The sequence below is a fragment of the Hibiscus syriacus genome, unplaced genomic scaffold (assembly GCF_006381635.1).
Source record: "Hibiscus syriacus cultivar Baekdansim isolate YM2019G1 unplaced genomic scaffold, ASM638163v2 tig00111096_pilon, whole genome shotgun sequence".
Lineage (NCBI taxonomy): Eukaryota > Viridiplantae > Streptophyta > Magnoliopsida > Malvales > Malvaceae > Hibiscus > Hibiscus syriacus.
Window position 1 is genome coordinate 36043 of NW_024062981.1, and position 24891 is coordinate 60933.

The following is a 24891-nucleotide window of genomic DNA, read 5'->3' on the forward strand; positions in this document are numbered from 1 at the left end:
ATTTACTGATTCCATGGCATAATACTATGCTAATGCTATAATGCATATGACCTACCAAGGACAATACCTCCCTCAAACTTAAGGGAAGCATTATCCTCAATGCTTTAAAGAGAACTAAACTAACTATAAACTATATGTTATGCAATGAAATACAACTAAATGAAAATGGATGCAAGAGAGGTACCTCAATGTTTACGTGGTGGTGGTGCTTTGGAGGTGCTAGCAGATCCTCGTCGGGTGCGCTTTCGGATAGGTGCTGGGCTGGACTCGGAAGAAGTAGAGTAATAGTGCGCAATGCGTCCAACCGTGGTCTTGGTACGGTGACCACTACATTGTGCATGAGAAGGATTGGGTGCTGGGACGGGGCTGGGTGTTTCTTCGACAGGGACAGTGGATGGATATTCAGGAGTTTCGGAACGGTGTGTATCAGGAGTAGGGTCATCAGCAGGAGGATCAGGTGCATCGTGCTCAGGCTCTAGAGATGCCTCGGCATTGAATGCCGGCAGAATTTCATCTGGGAAACCAGGGAAATTCCGTTGACCGTGGGGAATAATTTCTTGAAAGAATGATTCCACCATAGCATCTCTATGCTTCACATATCCAAAGAAGTTACGGATGTCATCGTGTAAAGCATGCATTTGAGATTGAGTCTGCGTCACAGCTTCCTCGAGAGCAAGTAACCTTGCCTCGGCATTCGATTCTGTAGCACCTGTAGATTGCTCATGAACAGGGTCGTTAGACTTGGGATTTTTAATTCCCAACAACAGTGGAAGTCTAGCCCTAGTGATGCCCGATAATCCAGGTAAAATTTCATCAAAAACATTTTCCTCAACCTTTTTCTTATGACCTAAAGCGGTAATTAAATTAGGAAACACCAAAGCACTTGCCTTTTTACCCAAACAGTCGTGAACTTGCTGAACAATGATACGACCCACATCGATCGGACGGGATACCATTATAGAATGTAAATGCAATAAGCGTGAAAGTGATACCGTAGTGTTGTGGAAGGTGGGCATGAGTTTATGCTTGAGGAAGTGATTCCATAATTTGGCACTCGACTGAAGACGTTCTCGGTTGACCGAGTATTGGCTCGTCTGGCGACTATTCCACTCAGTGTTTTCGAAACAAAGGTCCTCCAATACCTCATCGTATGTGTTGCTATCGGCTTCCTCTTCGAACTTGGCATGGTTATCCATAACATCCTGCAAATGAAAATAACGATTAATAGCAGTGGATGTAAAACGGATTTGCTTACCTCGAACGAAGATGGAGTGTTGATTGGGCTTGGAAATATTCGCATAGAACTTCTTAACTAATGAGGCGTTCACCGAACCAGGATGACGGACAAACTTCTGCCACTTGAGTGGCATCACGATGTCCATAACTTCGGGTCCAAAACCACCATCGGTTTCCTCGGTAAAAAAAAATCATAACTCAAAAAAGAGTTTTCGATTCTTGAAGTTTTTGAACCGAGCTTTGGCCTCATCGTTCTCAAACTGTTGCCAAGTGGTCGTGTCGGTTGGAGCCGGTTTTGAGCGCACCATTTTCAGTGTTTTTGATGTAAGAAAAATGAAAAAGGAAGAAGCTTTTGAAAGCTTTAAAAACTTGGATGTATTTCGGCTATGGAGAGAATAAGGGAAGAAGATGAGTAAAAGAGAGAGAAAAAATAAAAGTTAACATGAAAAAGAAAAAATGAAAAAAGAAAAAGGAAAGAAAAAGTTAAAAATTTGGGAGGGAAAAGGGGTGATAGGACGGTTAAGAGAGAAGTTAGTGGGTGGGAGTTGTGCGTGTATGGGGAAGGAAAAACTGCCAAAAAGCAATGATGATGATGGGACAAAAACTGTGGAAAGAGAAAAGTAAATGTCAGAAATTAAATAAAAAGAAACAAATCAAAAGAATATCTCTTCAATTAATGCTTTGTCCTTTCCTGCCTTTGGTAACCGCTCCTTGTACGGTTTGCAGCAATGTGGTCCCTACAAATCAGATCAAAAATTAATTACAAAATAAAATAAAATAAAACTAAAGAAAAAAAACTTGAATGTTAAATTTTATTTATGCACAGACACAAATTCAATGTCTTGGTATCGAATTTTGGTTCTCCTCTGGGCACGCTTCAGTATCGTGCAGCCGTAACACGTCCTTGTTGTGCGGTGGTGGAATTCCATTGTAGGCTTTCAGACGCTGGCCATTGACCTTGAAGATCTTCCCATTGTCTATTCTCTTGATGTCAACAGCTCCATGGGGATAGACATAATGCACCTCAAATGGCCCTGACCATCGAGATTTTAGCTTCCCAGGAAAGAGTTTAAGTCTGGAGTTGTAAAGCAAGACTTGTTGCCCCATATGAAAATGCCGTGGCATCAGTTTTTGGTCATGCCACTTCTTGGTTTTCTCCTTGTATATCCGAGCATTCTCATATGCTTGTGCTCTAAACTCTTCCATTTCATTAAGTTCTAATCATCTCTGCTCCCCAGCTAGTTGAGCATCAAAATTCAATCGCTTGATAGCCTAATAAGCTTTATGTTCAAGCTCAACCGGGAGATGACAAGCTTTACCATACACTAACTTGAAGGGTGACATCCCCAAAGGAGTTTTGAATGCTTTTCTGTACGCCCAAAGTGCTTCATCCAACTTTGGCGACCAATCCTTTCGCTTTGGGTTCACCACTTTCTCTAAAATCTGCTTGATCTCTCGATTAGATATCTCAGCTTGGCCATTTGTCTGCGGATGATATGCCGTGGTAATCTTGTGTCAAACTCCATATCTCAGCAATGCCTTGGCAATCAACTTGTTATCAAAATGGGCTCCTTCATCACTGATGATAGCACGAGGTACTCCAAATCGAGTGAAAATATACTTGTGCAAAAACTTGAGTACAGTCTTGGAGTCATTCTTTGAAGTTGCTATTGCTTCCACCCACTTTGACACATAATCCACAGCAAACAATATATATAATTGTCCTTCAGAAGATGGGAATGATCCCATGAAATCAATGCCCCACACATCAAACAGCTCTATCTCCAAAATATTTTGCAGCGGCATCTCATGTCGTCTGGAGATGTTTCCAGTCCGTTGGCATCGATCACATCCTTTGTAAAATGTTTGGGCATCTCTAAACAAAGTTGGCCAGTAAAAGCTTGATTGCAGGACTTTAGCAGCAGACCTTGCTCCACCAAAATGGCCTCCACTTGGGGCCGAATGACAATGGTACAAAATATCACTTTGCTCCTCTTTAGGTACACATCGTCTAATGAGCTGATCGACACAATGTTTGAATAGATATGGCTCATCCCAAAAATAGTGCCTTGCATCGTGCTTGAACTTCTTTTTAGCCTGACTATTCAAATCAAAAGGCACAATTCCACTAACAAGAAAATTAACAAGGTCAGCGTACCACGGGAGTGCCGCGACATATAAAATTTTCTCATCAGGAAATTCCTCTTGGATATCTACAGTGTCATGGTATTCAGAATTATTCTCTAGCCTAGATAAGTGATCAGCAACTTGATTTTCAGTTCATTTTCTATCTACCACCTCTAAGTCAAATTCTTGCAAAAGTAATATCCACCTAATAAGTCTAGGCTTGGCATCCTTTTTGTTCACTAAGTAGTTTATAGTCGAATGATCAGTGTGAACAATAACTTTAGTGCCTATTAGGTAAGGTCTAAATTTATCAAAAGTAAATACTACGACAAGTAATTCTTTCTCAGTGGTGGTGTAGTTCAATTGTGCTTCATTTAAAGTGCGGCTAGAGTAATAAATAACATGCAAGATTTTACCTCGGCGTTGCCCCAAAACAGCTCCTACGGCATAATTGCTTGCATCACACATCAGCTCAAATGGTGATGTCCAGTCGGGAGGGACTACAATGGGTGCCGAGATCAGTTGTCGCTTTAGCTCAGTAAATGCGCCGAGGCATAATTCGTCAAACATAAAGGGTTGGTTTTGTTGAAGCAATGTGCACAAGGGTTTAGAAATCTTGGAGAAGTCTTTGATAAACCTTTTATAGAATCCAGCATGTCCAAGAAAACTTCTTATTCCCTTGACCGAAGTTGGTGGTGGCAACTTTTCAATCACTTCAATTTTCGCCTTGTCCACCTCAATACCCTTGTGTGAAATTTTGTGACCTAATACAATACCTTCAGTCACCATGAAGTGACATTTTTCCCAGTTTAAGACCAACTCAGCCTCCTCACATCTCTTGAGAACTTTTGTTAAATTGCCGAGGAATCGTTCAAAGTCGTCCCCACAAACAGAAAAGTCGTCCATGAAGATCTCCAGAAAATCCTCAACCATATCTGAAAATATAGCTTGCATACAGCGCTGAAACGTTGCCGGGGCATTACAGAGTCCAAAAGGCATCCTCCTAAAGGCAAAAGTGCCATAGGGACAAGTAAATGTAGTCTTCTCCTGGTCCTCTGGTGCGATGGAAATTTGATTGTACCCCGAGTACCCATCCAAAAAGTAATAGAATGCTTTGCCGGCCAATCGATCCAACATTTGGTCGATGAAAGGTAGAGGAAAATGGTCCTTCTTCGTAGTTTTGTTGAGTTTTCTATAGTCCATACATATCCTCCATCTGGTCACAGTGCGAGTGGGTAATATCTCATTATCCTCATTCGTAACCACCGTCGTGCCTCCTTTCTTCGGAACACATTGGATAGGGCTCACCCATGAGCTATTGGAGATAGGGTAGATCACTCCAGCATCAAGCCATTTCAGAATTTCTTTCATCACCACTTGCTTCATAACAAGGTTGAGTCTTCTTTGTGGTTCAATTGAATTGCCGTGGCAATCTTCTAGCAGATTCTTGTGCATGTAGATCGTGGGACTAATGCCTTTCAAATCGGCCATAGTCCAACCAATTGCTTTCATATGCTGCATCAAAACACTTAACAAACTTTGCTCTTGGTTAGCAGTAAGGTTAGCGAAAATAATCACCGGTAAAGTCTCATCGCTACCTAAGTAAACATATTTAAGATGCCTTGACAAAGTCTTAAGTTCTAGATTGGGTGCAAGCAATAATGAAGGCTTAGGAGAAATGAATTCATCAAAATTCAGAAGTTCAAAATTCATACCTGATCTAACTTGTACTAAGCTAGATTGCTCCTCCAAAATTGGAAAGTCGTCGGACTCCACTAAGCTTTCATCATCCACCCAATATTCATTTTCTGCTAGCTGAATGAAGTTGTTCTGGAAAAGCTGTTCAGTGTCTTCTTCAATTACTGAGTTCAATTCAGAAATGCCTTGGCATTCTTCAGTGTCATCAACATATTTGAGCGTTCTAAAAACATTGACAGTCACACACTGATCAGCCAATCTTCAGTGTCACCAATCATTCTAAAAACATTTGAGCGTTCTATCAAAATACGTCCAGTGGCTAGGAAAGGTCTTCCCAGAATGATTGGTGCCTTGGCATCAACTTCGCAGTCCAGAATTAAGAAGTCGATTGGAAACACAAACTTGTCCACCCTTACTATGACATCCTCGACTCTCCCTTTAGGTTTAACATGGGATTTGTCGGCAAGTTGTAAAATAACTGAGGTGGGTCTTGCATCTTCTATGCCAAGCTTCAAGAATATCGATTTCGGCATTAAGTTGACACTTGAACCAAGATCACATAAAGCCTTTCCAACGAAATTAGCTCTAATTGAACAAGGAATAATGAAGCTGCCCGGATCATTTCTCTTTGGCGGCAACTTACTCAATGAAGAACAAAATTCTGTTGCCGTGGCAACAGTCTCTACTTTCCTCTTCTTGGTACAGATGTCCTTCAGAAATTTGGCATACATCGGCATCTGTTCAACAGCTTCCAAGAGAGGTATATTGATATGGAGCTGATCAAGAATGTCTACGAACTTCTTGAACTGAACTTCATCATTGTGCTTCTTCAATCTTTGCGGGAAGGGTGGGGGAGGTCTAGCTTCCTTAGCTGTAGGAATATAATTTTCTTTTGCCTTGGCATCATAATCTAGTACCTTGGCAGAATCCTCCTCCTTGTCTTTCTCAGAAACTCTATCATCTTGTAATTCAGCTTCAGTAGTAGGATTAGAATCATCTTGTTGTGGCCCACTATCCTTGACTTGTCGATTGATTTGTGTTCCACTCCTAAGAGTTAACACATTGCAGTGCTCTTTTCCAGGCCCTTTAGTGACTTCAGTATCACTTGGCAAACGTCCTTGCTGACGCTCTTGTAATGCCATAGCAATCTGACCAACTTGACATTCCAAAGCTCTCAGAGACGACCTATGGCTTTGAAGTAAGGCGCCTTAACTATAAAGTAAAGCTCCTTGATTCTTAGTTGAAGTAGAATGGTCTTGCAGCATTGTCTTCGTAGTAGATATGAATTCTTGAATTGTAGCTTCTAAGGAACTTATGCTCGCTGAAGATGAAGCTCCTTTGTTAGCATTATGCCATGGCATAGCATTTTGGTAACTTTGAGGCTCATTGTGATTCTGCTGCCTAGTAGGTTGATTAGCATTGTAGGCTCCTTGATTTCCCCATGAAAAATTAGGATGCTGACGCCATCCAGCATTATAAGTGTTTGAGTAAGGATTGTTGCTGCCTTGATTGTAATTGCCTACAAAGTTGATTGACTCATGGTTGGTTGGGCATTGGCTCTCGTGATGATTGCCTTGGCATAACAGACATGCCAGACTAGTTGATTTCACTTCCTTCACATCAGTGGAACATTGTAAGTTCTTCAACATATTAGTAATAGCGGAGAGTTGAGCGGACACCGAATCTTTGGCTTCTAACTCGAATGCTCCAGGTGCTCTCCTCCCACTCCCAAGTCTTGATGAAGGAAATTGATAATCATTGTTAGCAATTATGTCCAAGATAGCAAACGCCTCCGTAGGTGATTTGTCCAGCAATGTCCCATTTACCGAGGCATCCAGTAATATCCTCGTGGGTGCATTGACTCCATTATAGAACATGACTACTTGAGTCCAATCATGAAAACCATGATTTGAGCACTTTAGAAGAAAACTCTTGTAACGATCCCAACACTCATACATGGATTCGTCGTTGCCCTGGCGAAAAGATGATATTTCATTCCTTAGCTGCATATTCTTGTTTGGTGGGTTGTACCTCAATAAGAACCTCTTGCAAAGATCGACCCATGATTCCATCGAACCAGCTGGTACACCACTCAACCAAGCTCTTGCTCAGTCACGCAATGAATACGGAAAAAGCTTTAATTTCAGAAAATCCTCATGCACTCCTTCTTGGCGGAAAGAATCACAAACTTCCAAAAAATTGCGAATGTGCTGCCTGGCATCTTCAGTTGGCATACCCCCAAACTGTCCAATGGAATTCAACATGTTGAACATGACTGGTTTCAGCTCGAAATGTGCAGCTTGAATTTCGGGTGCCACAATCCCAGGATTCAGATCATCCAGCATCGGATTTAAATGATCTCGAATAACACGAGGCCTGATAGCAGGTTCAGCATTGTTTAATGCCGTGGCATTCTGATTTCCGTCATCTTGACCAATGCCTTGGTTTCCAATCTGATACATATTTTCTTGAGCACGTCTTCTTCTTCTAAAGAGTCTTTCAATCTCAGGTTCTATTGGTTCCAAAGGCTCTTCAGAATTTCTTCTAGGCATACACTAAATAAACCTGAAAAATAAAACAAAAATATCAAGTAAACTATACAAAAAAAATAATAAAAAAGCAAAACAAAATAAAATGCTCTGGCAAAACTAAATAACTTGAGGCTACCAATCCCCGGCAACATCGCCAAAAACTTGTTCGAGTGTTGTGAGTACTATAAAATATACGCAAATAATGTGCAAGTATACACAATCGCTCAAGTAATATAATGATGAGTGAGTATCGTCTCCACAGGGATTGGGTGAAATCACAAAAGTCTAACCAAAGCAATGCAATATTCTATCTAAGTATAGTTAGTTTTGATATATACAAATGTCACGGCAATGGATATGTGTATGCTGGTGGATGCGGATTGATGGTGTGATGGTGTAGCAAATGGAAATGCAGTGGCAATGATGGATGTTTAATATTGAGTATGGTGAAATGTCAAGGCAATGAGAAATGGTAAAAACAATAAATAAAAAGATAAATAAAATAAGAAGAAAATAATCCTCACGTGATAAGCTTCCAATGAAATGAATGGTAAGGATTGATCTAAGGTTGCTAAACTTATTTCTCAAGTATATTTAAGCTATCTTGTCTTTACTTACTCGATAGGGCTTTCCTAAGGTGTTCAAAAGAACCTAACAGAATAGGATGCCAAGGCATATGCTCTCACTCAACGATGTTGGACAACCTACCCTATTGATAAAGACACCCTTTTTAGTCGTTGAAATCCTATCCTAGTCTCTTCCGAGATCTAAGGGATTAAGTTATAATATTCCTAGGCCGGTTCAAAGCCCCTTGAAAATACCATAACCCATTGCTTATGAGGATCTTATCTTGCGTTTCTTCTGAATACTTACAAGTATTTTTAGCTTAGGATTCTTCCGAATACCTAACCTTCATCTAAGAGATGGACATTTCCATGCCTCTTACAAGCCTAGATGGTGAAGCATTCATAAGAAAAGCAAATAAAGAACCAAAATAAACTTCAATATACTATTGAAAATAAAGTTCAAACAACCATTCAACCAACCACCACAAAATAAGTTAGTTCATGGTGGGGTTCGAAATATCCAAACACAAAGTCATGAAAATATTCGTTCTAACAACCCACAAAATAATATAAAAATAGCAGCAAAAAAGGAAGTGAGAAGAAGCCTTCGACGCGCCACCAGAGGTCTCCTCTCGGCCACCACGAACCACCTAGCTCGCTAGCTCCTTCCGGCGCCTAGCTTGCCACTCCTTGGAGCTTTATCAATGGAGGAATATCCCAAAGAAGAAAAAAGGAAAAGAGAAAATAAAAAATGTGATTTTTCTGCTCTATGCGTGTGCTCTCTGTCCGTATGTCTCTCTCTCCCATGAGGTGTCATATATAATAAAAAAATATCTAGGGGTAATGATGAGTTTGTTGGGTGCAAAATACCCTCATACCCCTAGAATCACATGTTGTGCATGAACCTTATCCTCCAAGTGGCGGTTATCCTTTGGTAGCTCTGGCAGGCGGTTACAGCAATCCTTCACGTGCAAAGACAGCTGTCCAGTGCCAGCTGTCCTTATACAGAAATATCTTTTTCTGCGCCAGAAATGCCAAGGCATTTCAATTGCTTTAGCAACGTGTGATGCCGCGGCATTACTTCCCAAAGAATCCTTTTTCTTGCTATTCCCTGCACACCATAGACAAACTACCTTTCCCTCAAACAGCCCATTAAGAAATAAAATAGCACAACCACAACAAATGCAACTATATGCAACTACATGATCCTAAAATGACTAAAATGAGCTTTTAAACAAACAATAACTTAAGTGAAAAATGCTTTAAAAGTAGCCTTTTTAGGAAGTTAACAAAAAACAATGATAAAAAATAAAAATTAAAGATAAAAGAGAAATAAGTTCGTTATTTAAGAACAATCAAGAGAATTCAAAATCATGCCATCGAATTTTTGTTCATGGTTCAGGCACACTCAGACGTTGTGCAAATACAACACCGACTTGTTACACAACAATGGAGCTCCGTTGTAAAATGTCAGGCGTTGACCATTGACCTTAAAGATCGTCCCATCATCCATATTTTTATATCAATTGCTCTATGGGGATAAACATGATACACCTTAAATGGTCCTGACCATCGAGATTTGAGCTTTCCAAGGAAGAGCTTAAGTATGGAATTGTGAAGTAACACTTGTTGGTCAACATGAAAATGTCATGGCATCAGCGTTTTTCATGCAACTTTTTAGTCTTTTCCTTGTATATCCTGGCATTCTCATATGCTTGTGCCCTAAACTCTTCCATCTCATTGAGTTGCAGCAATCTTTGCTCTCCAGCTAATTGAGCATCAAAATTTTACCTCTTAATGGCCCAATACGCTTTATGTTCTATCTCAACAGGGAGATGGAAGGCCTTCCCATACACCAACTTGTAGGGTGACATTCCCATAGGAGTTTTAAAAGATGTTCTATATGCCTAGAGTGCCTTATCTAGCTTTGGTGACCAATCCTTCAACATTGGATTCACCACTTTCTCTAAGATCTGCTTAATCTCGTGGTTGGATATATCAGCTTGGTCATTCGTCTATGGATGATATGTTGTGGAAATCTTGTGACAGACTTCATATCTTTTTAGTGCCTTCGCAATCAACTTGTTATCAAAGTGGGTTCCTTCATCTCTAATGATGGCTCGAGGAACTCCAAACCGAGTGAAAATATATTTATTCAAAAACTTAAGTACGATTTTGGAATTATTCTTTGATGTTGCAATCGCTTCCACCCACTTGGACACATAATACACAATAAGAAAAATGTATAGATCACCACTAGAAGATCAGAATGGTCATATGAAATCAATTCCCTAAATGTCAAACATCTCTATTTCCAAAATACCTTACAACGACATTTCATATAGCCTGGATATGTTCTCAGTGCATTGATATCGATCACATGACTTATAAAATGCATGAGCATCCTTGAATAATGATGGCCAATAAAAACTTGACTGCAAAACCTTGGCAGCAGTCCTTGCTCCTCCAAAATAGCCTCCACTTGGGGCCGTATGACAATGGTATAGAATGTCTCATTGTTCTTCTTGAGGTACACATCGTCTAATGAGTTGGTCAACACAATACTTGAATAAATCTGACTCATCCCAAAAGCAGTACCTTGCATCGTGCTTGAGTTTTTTCTTGCCCTGGCTGTTCAATTCAAAAGGCAGTATACCACTAACAAGAAAATTAACAAGGACATCATACCACAGGAATGCCATGGCATATAAGATTTTTTAATTAGGGAATTCTTCTTGAATATCTATAGTGTCATGGCATTCAGAATTGTTTTCTAGTCTAGATAAATGATCTGTAACTTGGTTCCCATTAATTTTTCTATCTACAACCTCTAAATTGAATTCTTGCAAAAGTAAGATCCACCTAATAAGTCTAGGCTTGGCATCATTTTTTTTCCACTAAGTATTTGATAGCGGAATGATCATTATGAATAATAACTTTAGTGCATATTAGGTATGGTCTAAATTTATCAAATACAAATACTACTGCAAGTAATTCCTTCTAAGTGGTTGTATAATTCATTTGTGCCTCATTCAAGGTACGACTAGCATAATATAAACATGAAAAATTTTACCTTGGTGTTACCCCAAAATAGCTCTTACAACATAGTCACTTTCATCACACATCAACTCAAATAGTGATGTCCAATTAGGAGGAACTACAATGGGCACTGAGATTAAATGTTGCTTCAGCTCAGTGAATGTACCTAGGCATAACTCGTGAAACACAAAGGGTTGGTTTTGTTGAAGTAAGGTGCATAAAGGCTTAGAGATTTTGGAAAAGGCCTTGATTAATCTTCTATAAAAGCCAGTGTTTCCAAGAAAACTCCTTATTCCTTGACAGATGTAGGCAGTGGTAATTTTTAAGTCACTTCAATTTTAGCTTTATCTACCTAATGCCCTTGTAAGATATCTTGTGTCCTAATACAATGCCTTCAGTCACCATGAAGTGACATTTCTCCTAATTCAAAACTAGATCAACCTCTACACATCTTTTGAGAACTTTTTCCAAATTGTCGAGGCATCGCTCGAAGTCATCTCCAGAAATGAAGAAATCATCCATGAATATTTCAAGGAAGTCCTCAACCATATCAGAAAAGATGGCTTACATGCAACATTGAAAAGTTGTCGGGGCATTACAAAGTCCAAAAGGCATCTTCCTAAAGGAAAAAGTGTCATAGGGACAAGTGAATGTGGTATTCTCCTGGTCCTCTGGTGCGATGGTAATTTGATTGTATCCAGAATGCCCATCTAAAAAATAGTAGAACGTTTTATTTGCCAATCGATCCAACATTTGATCGATGAATGGTAGAGAAAAATTTTCATTCTTTGTAGCTTTATTGAGCTTACGATATCCTCCATCCAGTGATAGTGCATGTGGGCAATAGTTCATTATCTTCATTGGTTACCACAGTCATACCACCTTTCTTGGGCACACATTGGACAGGGCTAACCCATAAGCTATTAGATATGGGGTAAATCACTCCAACATCAAGCAATTTAAGTATTTTTTTCAATACCACTTTCTTCATAACGGGGTTAAGTCTTCATTTTGGTTCTATTGAATTGCCATGGCATTATTCTAGTAAAATATTATGCATGCAAATCGTGGGACTAATCCCCTTTAAATCAGCCATAGTCCAATTAAGAACTTTATTATGTTGTGACAAAACACTTAAAAAACTTTGCTCTTGGTTAGTAGTAAGGTTAGAGGAAATAATCACAGGTAAAATATTATCACTACCCAAATAAACATTACCCTGGTAAAGGCTTAAGTTCTAGGGTAGGTGCATGCAATAATGATGACTTGGAGGAATAAATTCATGAAAATCCAAGGGTTCAAAGTTCATACCTGATCTAGCTAGTAGCAAGCTAGATTGCTCCATCCCAGGTGACAATTTGTCATGCTCCTCTAAGCATTCATCATCAATTGAACATTCCTTGGTTGCTAACTGAATGAAATTATTTTGGAAAAGTTGTTTAATTTTTCCTTTAATCAATGAGTTTGATTAAAAAATGTCTTGGCATTCTTCAGCGTCATCAGTATACTTGAGAGTATGGAAAACATTGACAGTCACACACTGGTCGACAACTCTCATGTTAAGTTCTCCTTTTTCACAATTAATCAGAATACGACCAGTGGCTAGGAAAGGCCTCCCCAAAATTATTGGCGCCTTGGCATTAACTTCACAATCAAGGATAAGGAAGTCGATTGGAAACACAAATTTATCCACCCTTACTATGACATCCTCGACTCTCCCTTCAGATCTAACATGGGATTGGTCGGTAAAATGTAAAATCACCAAGGTGGGTCTCACATATCTTATACCAAGCTTTAAGAATATAGATTTTGGCATTAGGTTCACACTTGAACCAAGATCGTATAATGACTTTCCTACAAAATTAAATCCTATAGAACATGGAATAATGAAGCTGCCTGGATCTTTTTGCTTCGATGAAAACTTACTCAATGCAGAACAATATTCTTTTTCCATGGTAATTGTCTCATACTTCTCAACTCTCATTTTCTTGGTGCAAATTTCTTTAAGAAATTTGGCATAAGACGACATTTGTTCAATAACTTCCAAGAAAGGTACATTAATATGAAGCTGATAAAGAATGTCCACAAACATTTTAATCTGAACTTCATCATTGTTCTTTTTCAGTCTTTACGGGAAGGGTGGTGGGGGTCTAACTTCCTTAACTACGAGAGTCGAAATTGCTTTTGCCTTGGCATTAGAATTTAGTGCTTCAGTAGGATCACTAGTAGAACACTCTTCTTTGTCCTTCTCGGTAATGATATCATTGTGTAATTCAGATTCAGCTGGTTCAATAGTAGGGGTAGAATCATCATGTTATATTCCCCCAATATTGACTTGTTGGTTAATCTTTGTTCCACTCCTATGATTAAATACATTTCATTTTTCTTTTGTAAGAGATTTAGTGACTTCAGTGTAACTCGGCAATCGTCCTTGCTGACGCTCTTGCAATGCCGTAGTAATATGACCAAATTGACCTTCCAAAGCTCGAAAAGATGAGCTATGCTTTGAAGTAAGGCACCTTGACTATGAAACAAAGCTCCTTGGTTCTTAATAGAAGTAGAATGATCTTGCAACATTGTCTTCGTGGTAGATGTGAAATCTTGAATCGTGGTTTTCAAAGAACTAATGTTTGTTGAAGATGAGGCTCATTTGTTACTTATTATTCCATGGGATAGTGTTTTGGTAGCTTTGAGATTCAATATAGTTTTCCTGACGAGTAGGCTGACTTGAATTATGGGCTCTTTGATTACCCCATGAGAAATTAGGGTGTTGACTTCATCCTGCATTATAAGTGTTAGAATAGGGATTATTATTACTTTGATTGAAATTACCTACAAAGTTGATAAACTCTTGATTGGTTGGGCACTTGCTCTGAGCTGGATGATTTAACTTTCTTTACCTCATTGGAGTGTTGTAAATTTTTCAACATATTAGTAATAGCTGAGAGTTGAGTGGACACCGAATCTTTGGTATCTAACTCGAATGCCCCAGGTGCTTTTCTCCTAGTTTTAAGCCTTGAGGAAGGAAATTGATAGTCATTGTTGGCAATTCTATCCAAGATAGCAAACACCTCAGTAGGTGATTAATCAAGCAATGCCTATTTTCCAAGGCATCCAACATCATCCTCGTGGGTGCATTGACTCCATTGTAGAACATAACTACTTGAGTCCAATCTTGAAACCCATGATTAGAACTTTTTTGAAATAAACTCTTGTAATGATCCCAACATTCATACATAGATTCGTTGTCGCCTTGGTGAAAGGATGCTATATCAGTCCTTAGCTGAGTGTTCATGTTTGGTGGATTATAACACAATAGAAAACTTTTATAAAGATCGGCCAATGATTCCATCGAACCGGATGGAACACCACTCAACCAAGCCCTCGTTCGATCATGCAAAGAGTATATAAATAACTTTAATTTCAGCACATCCTCATGCACTCTTTGAATGCAAAAAGAATCACAAACCTCCAAAAAGTTACGAATATGTTTCCTAGCATCTTCAATTGACATGCCCCCAAACCGCCCTATGGAATTCAATATATTAAACATGACTGGTTTGAGCTCAAAATGGGCTACTTGAATTTTGGGTACCATAATTCTATGTTTCAAATCATTCAGCGTAGGATTCAAATGATCGTTAATTGCACGAGGCCTATCAGTAGACCCAACATTTTGGAATGCCTCGACATTTTGATTGCCTTCATCTTGACCAATGCCCTAGTTCCTAATTTGATAAATATTTTCTCGAGCATGTTGAACACGTCTCCTTTACCTAAAATGTCTTTCAGTCTCAGGTTCAATTGGTTCTAATGGCTCGTCAGATTGTCTTCTAAACCTAAACCAAATAAGCATGAAAAAGAATAAAATAAAATATCAAGTAAACCATACAAAAATAAAGTAGTAAAAATAAATTCTGTGACAAAACTAATTAACTTCAAATTACCAATCCCCAGCAACGACGCCAAAAACTTGTTTGTGTTTTGTGAGTACTAATTATGGACACAAAATATGTGCAAGTATACACAATTGAACAAGTAATATAATGATGAGTGAGTATCGTCTCCACAGGTATTTGTGGAAATTATGAGTTCAACCAAAACAAGAACTACTTTATCTAAGTATAGTTAGTAATGGTATGTACTAATGAGAATGTCAAGGCAATATGTATTGGTGGGGATGGAATGATTGTGTGATATGGTAGCAAATGGAGATGTCGTGGAAAAATAAAGTGTATGTAGTGAAATCAATTAAAAATGTAAAGACATCACAAATTGTAAATATTTGAATTGAATAAGATAACTTGATAATCCTCACACAACAAGATACTATAGGAATCACTTAGGAAACTTAAGTCTAACTTCTTAAGATGATTTCATTTCTATGTTTTACTTTCTCAACAGAGTTTACTAAAGGTTCCTTATGCTATCTCTAGTCAAAGGACTCGACAAGTTGAGAATACCATGGCAATACATCTTGGCGTTAGTAGGTGCAGGATCTCATCAGTCTAACAGAATATGTCACGGCAATACCATTTAGTATTCGCACTAATATCTACCCTCTCGACCGAGCAATACTCATTTTAGTCGATTAAAATCCTAGAATTATGATTAAAGGTGGATTAGGCTCAGTTACTATCTAAAACACATTGCTTATGTTGATCCTCCTTAGTTTCTCTCGAACACTAAAGATGAGTTACTTAGTTTCTCTCGAACACTAAGTATTTCCCTAAGGAATGACTAATCTTATAGCTCCTACAACCTTAAGACATTAAGCACCATAAACAAAATAAATAAAATCATAGAAAAATAACAATCATCCATTAGAGAAAGAACTTAAACATCCATAGTGAACTCCCACCAAATAAAGCTAGTTCATGGTGGGGTTCGAATAATCCATGAAATAATTCATAAAATGCATTCGTCCCTTGCAACCAAATTCAAATGAGAAATAACATCAAAGGGGAAGGAGGAATAACCTTCAACGTGCACTGTCGGAGCTCTCCTTTGCCACCACAAATCGCCTTAGCTTGCTAGGTCCTCTTAGACCCCTAGCTCGCCACTCCTTAGAGATTTTTAACGGATGAACACCACTAAAAAATTGAGGGAAGAGAACGGTTGAGAAGATGAAGATTTTTCTACTAGAGTAACCGTCTGCTCTTATCTCCTATGTGGTGTATTTTAATAATAAAAATATCTAAGGGTAATCTTGAGTTTTTTACTCAAAATACCCATCATACCCCTAGAGTCATTCCTTATTCATGAGGTCTATCTCCACATGTGGCAGTGGTCCCCAGTAGGTGGTTACAACCATCAGACACGTGCTTTACCAGCTGTCCTTTTGTAAAAATATATTTTTTTGTCATTTTCTATGCTAGAAATGCCAAGATATTTCAATATACTTCAACAACATGTGATGTCAAGGAATTCCTTCCTATCTCGACCTTTTGCTTGTTGTTTCTTGCACATCACTAACACCTTTCTCCTCATACAACATCTTAACAAAATAAAATAACACAACCACCACAAATGCAATTCTATGCAGCTACATGCATCTAAAATGACCTAAATGAACCCTTAGATAAACAATAACTTAAGTGAAAAAGGCTTTAAAAGTAGCATTTTTACGGAGTTATCACATATGCAAAAGGATTTGGCACCATTCAGATGGTGGCGATGGGTATGTAACACTCATTTCCCGTATATGTTTCCGTACACAAGTCATAAGTGTCACATGACTTTTAAAAAGATTCCCCCATTTGTAAAACCCATAAAATTGTGTTTTGAAATTTAAAACCAAAACATTTTAATACCACAATAAAACAGTCGTTGAAACCTATTACCAAAGTTATCATTTTAAATACATCCTATAGCAATTTTTCTTAATTTTCGATTACATGCCAGTAATTTTTCAAAATAACATGATTGTCCTACTGTTACTGATGAGAATCAACCTTAGATTGATGATAAATGCTCATGCTTCTAGTACCCGACTAGTCTTTGATGTTACCTACGCGTGAAATCAACACACGTTAAGTGTATACTTAGTGAGACATAATATTGTAAAGAATCTACAATTTATACATAAGTATCTCATGACTATTTAATGATGACTAAATCGCATACTCCATAAGGATTAGAGAAATTATTCTCAATTAAACCAGATTTTTCTTTCATGCAATCATCGAAAATATTCTTAGTAGTCCCAGCATACCTATCCTTCTATATATTTTTCCCAAATATTCTTTATTTTCTCTATGTACGTTAAATGAGAAAGTAATGTACATGTATTTTACCAAAGTGCCAAATGGTCCTTTATCTTTTATAATTATCATGAGCGACACCTTATATACCGTTATGTATTTTCAACTGTGGCATCTTTTCATGCCAATTATGCACTGTTATACATTTTCATTTATAACATCCTTTCATGCCAATTATTCACTGTTATTCATCTAACTTGTATTAGTGGCACCTTTCTGCCAATATACACCGTTAGACATTAGTCTTTTATCCTAAAGGCATTTAACCTTTCTTCTAACTTGCATTATTGGCACCTTTCAGCCAAATGCACAGTTAGGCATCTAGTCTTTTATTTTAGAACATTTTCTACTCTAATAATTATTCATGATATCAATAAACTTTTTCAATTTATTATAAACTCTATAGTTTGCACACGTAGTACCAATACGGTAATTTTGCACACATAGTACATGTACGGTTGTTCATCAACATATGATGAATTCCGTGAGTTGCACTTATAGTGCATGTACGGTTGTTCATCAACATATGATGAATTCCGTGGGTTGCACACATAGTGTCTGTACGGTTGTTCATCAACATATGATGAATTCTGTGAGTTGCACATATAGTGCCTGTACGGTAGTTCATCAACATATGATGAATTCCATGAGTTGCACACATAGTATCTGTACGGTTGTTCATCAACATATGATGAATTCCGTGAGTTGCACACATAGAGCCTGTACGGTTGTTCATCAAAATATGATGAATTACGTGAGTTGCACACATAGTGCCTGTACGATTGTTCATCAACATATGATGAATTCCGTGAGTTGCACACATAGTGCCTGTACGATTGTTCATCATCATATGATGAATTCTGTGAGTTGCATACATAGTGCCTGTACTGTTGTTCATCAACATATGATGAATTATGTGAGTTGAACACATAATGCATGTACGGTTGTTCATCAACATATGGTGAATTATGTGAGTTGCACACATAGTGCATGTACGGTTGTTCATCAACATATGATGAATTTCGTGGTTTGCACACATAGTGCCTGTAGTACACCTACTACTGATATACAATTACAACATACATTTATAACTCTTAATGTACATAATAAATGCACTCACCTGGTATGCCTCGGTTGTATGCTTTAAGGATGTCCAACTACTTGGCAACCTTATCTTTACCATTGTTCTTACTTGACTCGGGAGTTTGGTTACGATATACTCAACATCCATTAAAGACACATACCATACCAAATATTAGTATATTTTCTAGCATTTAGCATTTATACTTTAATAATAAACACAAGTACTATTATTTAGCTTTCTATAACAATTTCAGCCTATCTTTAAATTCTAGTCTAAATAGTATCGATATCACTACCCTGGTATCGATACTTCTATATTATGGTATAGATACTCCATTACAATATCAATACCATTTATTTCTTCTGAATCTATGATATCGATACCCCCTCAGTATCAATACTAATTGCATCAGTATCGATGATGTTCAGCTGATTTCATCCAATTTAAGCCTATAGTACCGATACCCTTACCCAGATTTTCCATTTTCAGTCCGATTCTTACCTAATTTTTGGTCAAATTTCCTTAGGTTTACACCCAACAATACTATTAAACTCTTTTTTACTTATCCCAACTAACTTCACTTAATTTAACTTCTTATAACATCTCAAATTTCCAAAGAAAAATTCTACCCAAGAATCATACCACTTTTCTAACATCTTCTTAATCCCATCCAATGCTTCTAATCTCTTATTTACTTCTTTGACGAGTCAATATACTAATAAACATCAGTAAAAACTCATATTATAACATATCATTCAAAAACCCATTTTCTTTAATCTCGAATATCTCATCCATCTCTTAGTTTTGATCCTATTTAATCCTTCCTTAATCCTATAATACTCAATGTTTCAAAAACCAACCAAAAACGAAAGAAGAAACTAGCCAAAAGAAACCTTACCTTTGGCTATGGATGAGAGTTCTTCCACGGGAAAGGAGGAGAGAAAATAACTTAGGTTCCTTCCACTTTCCCCTTTTTACATACTTTAATGCCTTATTAAATATGAATATTAAATTCATTTCCCTATAAAGGACCAAAATGCCCTTTTAATTCTTCTATTGATACAAATTAGTCTAAAACACTATTCCAAATCATTTTCTCATCTTTTATCATTTATTCAAATAAATCCTTAAAATTTAAAACTTTTTACTAAAGTCACTGACCTGATATTTGGGGTATTATAGTGTAAGATATATACAACTCATTGTAACTAATTTGAGTATTTCCATTAAACATTTTCATATTTTGAGATTGTTGTTTTGACCCATGGATTAGGTCTGTCGTGATGGATGTAATGTGTGAGTACATGTTGAATGTGACAACATTAGCAGTAAACTTTTCCAGGTGTACTTATTAATTCTAACTTGCCATTTTTATGTTTATGTTCCCTCTTATATTATATTGTACTTGAAGTTGTTAATATTGACATGGTTATTGTTTGAAGGATATGGAGAGCATTGACTATATTACGGGTTTGTCTAAGGAAAGACGGACTAATATACGATTGAGAAATGGTGTGACCGGAAATTTAATAAGATAATTAACAAATTCGGTAAAGCGCTACCAAAAATATTGACAGACTCATAGTGTTGTAGGTGGAAAACATGAAGAACTATTAAAACATTTGGTAACCGGTAAACTTTGGTTATCGGTAGGTATCGATACCTATATATAAGTATCCATACTTCACTATGGAAAACATTAATTTAGGGTTATGTTTTGAGTGAATTTTAAGATATTAATTTAGTAATTATAAGCGTCTAATGACTTATTTTTATGTTACAGTATATATTATTATTAACTTAAAAATAATAAACATAGATATTACATATTTATTATTATCTTTAGTTAAAATTGTTAAATTTAAATTTAAATTCTAAATAATATTTTATAAAAAATATAAATAATCAAATAAAGTTTTTGTGTAAATGAAATTATTAAATTAATGTTGCAGGTAGAAAATGTGAAGAACTATTAAAAATTTTTGAAACATAAATTGCATAGCTTCTGCATCCATACTTACTCTAAAAGTATGGATACTGTTTCGGCAATAAGTTATGTCCAACTATTGTCCTGAAAAAAGTATCTATACCTATATTGTATGTATTGATACTTATATTTAAAACTTAACCGTTTAAAATAAAATAGGCGCTACCTATTATGTTAAACTACCTATCGGTTTATTTGAAGGTTGCTAATAATGTAAATGGTAAAATAAAATAGGCGCTATCTATTACGTTAAAATACCTACTGTTTGTTTAAAGGTTACTAATAATGTAAACGGTAAAATAAAATACGCGCTACCTATTGCGTTAAACTACCTACCAATTTGTTTAAAGGTTACTAATAATATAAACGGTAAAATAAAATAAGCGCTACCTATTATGTTAAATAGGCGCTACCTATTATGTTGAACTAGCTACCGGTTTATTTAAATGTTAATAATAATGTAAATGATAAAATATATACAACTTAACCGTTTGAAATATTTTTTTAAAATTTGAAAATATGGATACTTACTTTAAAAGCATGGATACTTTAAAGGTTAATAATAATGTATCCATACTTACTCTAAAAGTAAGGATAATGTTTCGACAGTAATGTAAACAGTAGAATATATACAACTTAACCGTTTGAAATATTTTTTTGAAAATTCGAAAGTATGGATACTTACTCTAAAATTATAGATACTCTAAAGATTAATAATAATGTATCCATAGTTACTCTAAAAGTATTGATATTTGCTAAAGTATCGACCATCAAATCATAATAGTATAGATACTTATTTTAAAAATAATTGTCATCCAAAGATACGTAATATATTAAATCCTATCGATATCATTATACACAACTTTAATATTTCGGATTGAAACCTACTTCTTTATTCAAAATAACATTATTGGGTGCAACCTAGTATGTTAATATTTATTTATAACAAAATAAAAAATTAACCTATTTTGTTGTTGTGGGATTTCGAAGGCCCAATCAGCTTAAACTTTGGTAACATTTTAGGCGCTACATAATATGTTGATAATATTAATAACAAAATAAGTAATTAACTTATTTCGTTATCGTCATATTTCTAAGGTCCCATCAGCTTAAACTTTGATAATATTTTGGGCGTTACCTAATATGTTGATAATATTGATAATAAATTAAGTAATCAACCTATTTTGTTATCGTCGAATTTCTAAGGTCTCATCAGCTTTAAAAAGACGTTACCTACTACATTAAATAAACGCTACTTGTTATGTTATTATGGTTTATAATGTTTCCAGTAATTAGCCTATTTTGTTATCGTCGGATTTCTAAGGACCTGTCAACTTAAACTTTGGTAACATTTTAGGCGCTACATAATATGTTGATAATATTGATAACAAATCAAGTAATTAACCTATTTTGTTATCGTCATATTTTTAAGGCTCCATCAACTTTAAAATGGCGATACCTATTACGTTACATAAGCGCTATATGTTATGTTATTATGGTTGATAATGTTTCTAGTAATTAACCGGTTATGTTAAAGTCAATATTTTTTTGCGTATTTTACATACGACGATAATATTTCCAGTTATTACAATTATTATTACCAACACAAATAACATTTCCAGTGAAAATATAACATTTCAAGTAGCGCTTTTAACCAGTCACCTACTTAACCAGTCACGCCATTTTTTAGCCATAATTAATCTGACTCACTGCATACTGCCCTGAATGTAAAGCAAAGTTCAAATCTGAATCATGCTCAGAGAAAAGAGGGCCAAAAATCAAGCAAACTGGTCCAATGTGTGTTTCTTCTGTGTTTACATATTTTTTTTAATCACCTGCTTCATTTCTACCTGATAATGTGATGAAAAACTGATGCAGATCTGAAGAATCTGGAGAAAAAACTGGGGAAAGTGTTCCTCCTGACAAGTTAACTATAGTGTGCAATGGTATGGAAGGATCATATCTTCCAAATCTGCATTTGCAAGTCCTGAAAAGCTTGAAATTCTTTGGAGTAGTCTAAAGTAGGTTGTCAACTATTGTACGTCCATCTACTATTTGTCTTAAAACTATCCATCATATTCTAGAGTTGTATGTGAGTGTGGTGCATGCGGGTCAAAGAAGTAAACACTCAGTGATGGGAGCGGCATACAGGGTGTAGAGCCAAAAAATGGAAGTATAGTGTGAAAGTCAAGGACTCATTGACACCTATGGAAAAATGGGTCTGTTCTGGTGTTAGTAATTTTGTTGTTCTTTAATGTTCTTGAGTTCTTCATGCTATTTTTGCTACTCCCTCCCACTAAACGTGCCCGTTATTGAGTTTCAAAAAGTCAAAATTTTAAACTTTGATCATGATTATTTTAAATATTTTAAACAATTAAAATTTATAAAATATATTTGAAAACTACTTGATTTAAGGTTTTTTAAAATATATTTTCATATTTTTATCAATAATGAATTTTAAATAATAATGAGTTAAAGATAAAAAAGTCAACGGTGAAAAGATTTAATGGGATAAAGGGAGTATTATTTATGGTTATAACCTAAGCTAACATGCATTATATCTACATGTTATTTCTGTGCAGATTGTTGAGTATAACGCCTTTGGTGTTCATGCTATGAAGCTAGATAAGCAGAAGCTAATTGGTGTTTTGCAAGGTAAATGCCCTTTTTAAAGGCTTTTTTCGCTTGAAGTTTTTTTAATAACCTATTTTTCCTAGAGTTAATATGTTAGTGACTTTCAAACTCATCAAAATTAACTATACTTTTCAGGAAAATATGAGCCTGTTGATGGAAAATGGGCAACCGAAAGATGTGCCGTGTGTAGATGGTTGAAGACAGGGATTATAACAAAATTATTATCTGCAATAGGTATTTAATCATGTACATAGGGGTGAGCATTCGATTAAGTCGAGAGTTAAAAAATTTCGAGTTATTTGAGTTGACAAATCGTATTTTACAACTTGAACTTAATTTGAATTTTTTCCGAGTTGAGTTTAAGAAATTCAATTCGAGTCATTCGACTTGAGTTATTCGAGTTTCTATGTTAATTTTATTATAATTATTTATAGTATTATGGCAAGGATTTGTTCCAATTTTTTTATCTTTTTTTACCATATTAGATATTTTATTTTCACGTTATAATATTATTTAATATATCAAATACAATCTAAAATTATAAAATATATTCATAATATTTTATTTTAAAGAAAGTATTTTGAGAGTAAAATGTTGATGAGAGTATAAAGGAGTGATGAGTGTTCAGAATCGTCAACCTTTGCTCGTTATTTCTTTGGTTTTGTGGAATTATTGCTGCTAAATTGGTCGTGTTATGTTTGTTTTCGTGCAGGTCCTTACTTTCCAGAATTAGTGACAAAACGGCGCATTCTGTATTTTTTATTATTATTTGGTCACGGCTGAAAACATGGCACAACGGTCTGACGTGGCGGTTTCTAGAAGGTCCAGTCAGCGACGATTTCTAGAAGACTTCCTCCGCACGCCTTCTGGAAGATGGACGAGCAGAGTTGCATTAGGAGACTAGTTTTAAGTTTGAATTTAAATTAGAAAAACAATTATCTTAGGATTATTTTATTTATTTTCTTTGTTTATCCTTTAGGCTTTGAGAGGCTATAAATATCACTTGGGGTAAGCCTAAACTCATCAATCAAATTACAATCTTCTTTTCTCTCTGGTTTTTATAAAAGCTTTCTCTTTTTACTTTTTATTTTTCTTTATTTTATAGTTCTGTTTTTAATATGCTAACTATGACTTTTGTCATGCTTAGCTAAATTTTTCATAAGCCGAGAGCTGACGCGATGACTCAATTCCAATGGGAGAATTGAAACAGGCCTTTAATATCTTCGGAATATCTCTCTCAATCTCTGCGCTTATTTTTCAAAATCAAAATAGCTTTCAAAATCAAAGATCGACTTTGGCCAAGAGTTTGTTGCGATTAAATGTGTGGGAGGAAGATTCGGCTTATAGAAAGCAAATTCGACTTCCTGGGAACATACTTGGCGAGATGGCTTCGCCAAGAGGGAATTGAGATCGAAATTGACGTTTATTGAAGCAATAATCCGAGTTGGTCGCCACAAACTTAAACGGTAATTGATCTACGACAATTGATGTTGATAGAATCAATTCCCAAAGCCGGAATCAAAGGTTGCCTTGGGTATTCGGTATACAAGATAAAGTCACGGGATAGCCCTTGTAGACAAAGTAACCGACGTGAATCCCGAAGAGAAAATCTTTTTCGATGATCTAAAGGAAATTGAGTCAAAGCGAAGCTTGAGGCTATTTTTACGTATTTATTCACAAACTTTATTCTCTTATTTTTTATTTAATTGCTCTTATTTTTATTACC

At 36.1% G+C, this 24891-nt stretch overlaps 1 pseudogene; it reads left to right on the forward strand.

Moving 5' to 3' along the window:
• Nucleotides 1–24891, forward strand: part of LOC120152939 — a 41633-nt pseudogene that overhangs the window by 9383 nt on the left and 7359 nt on the right.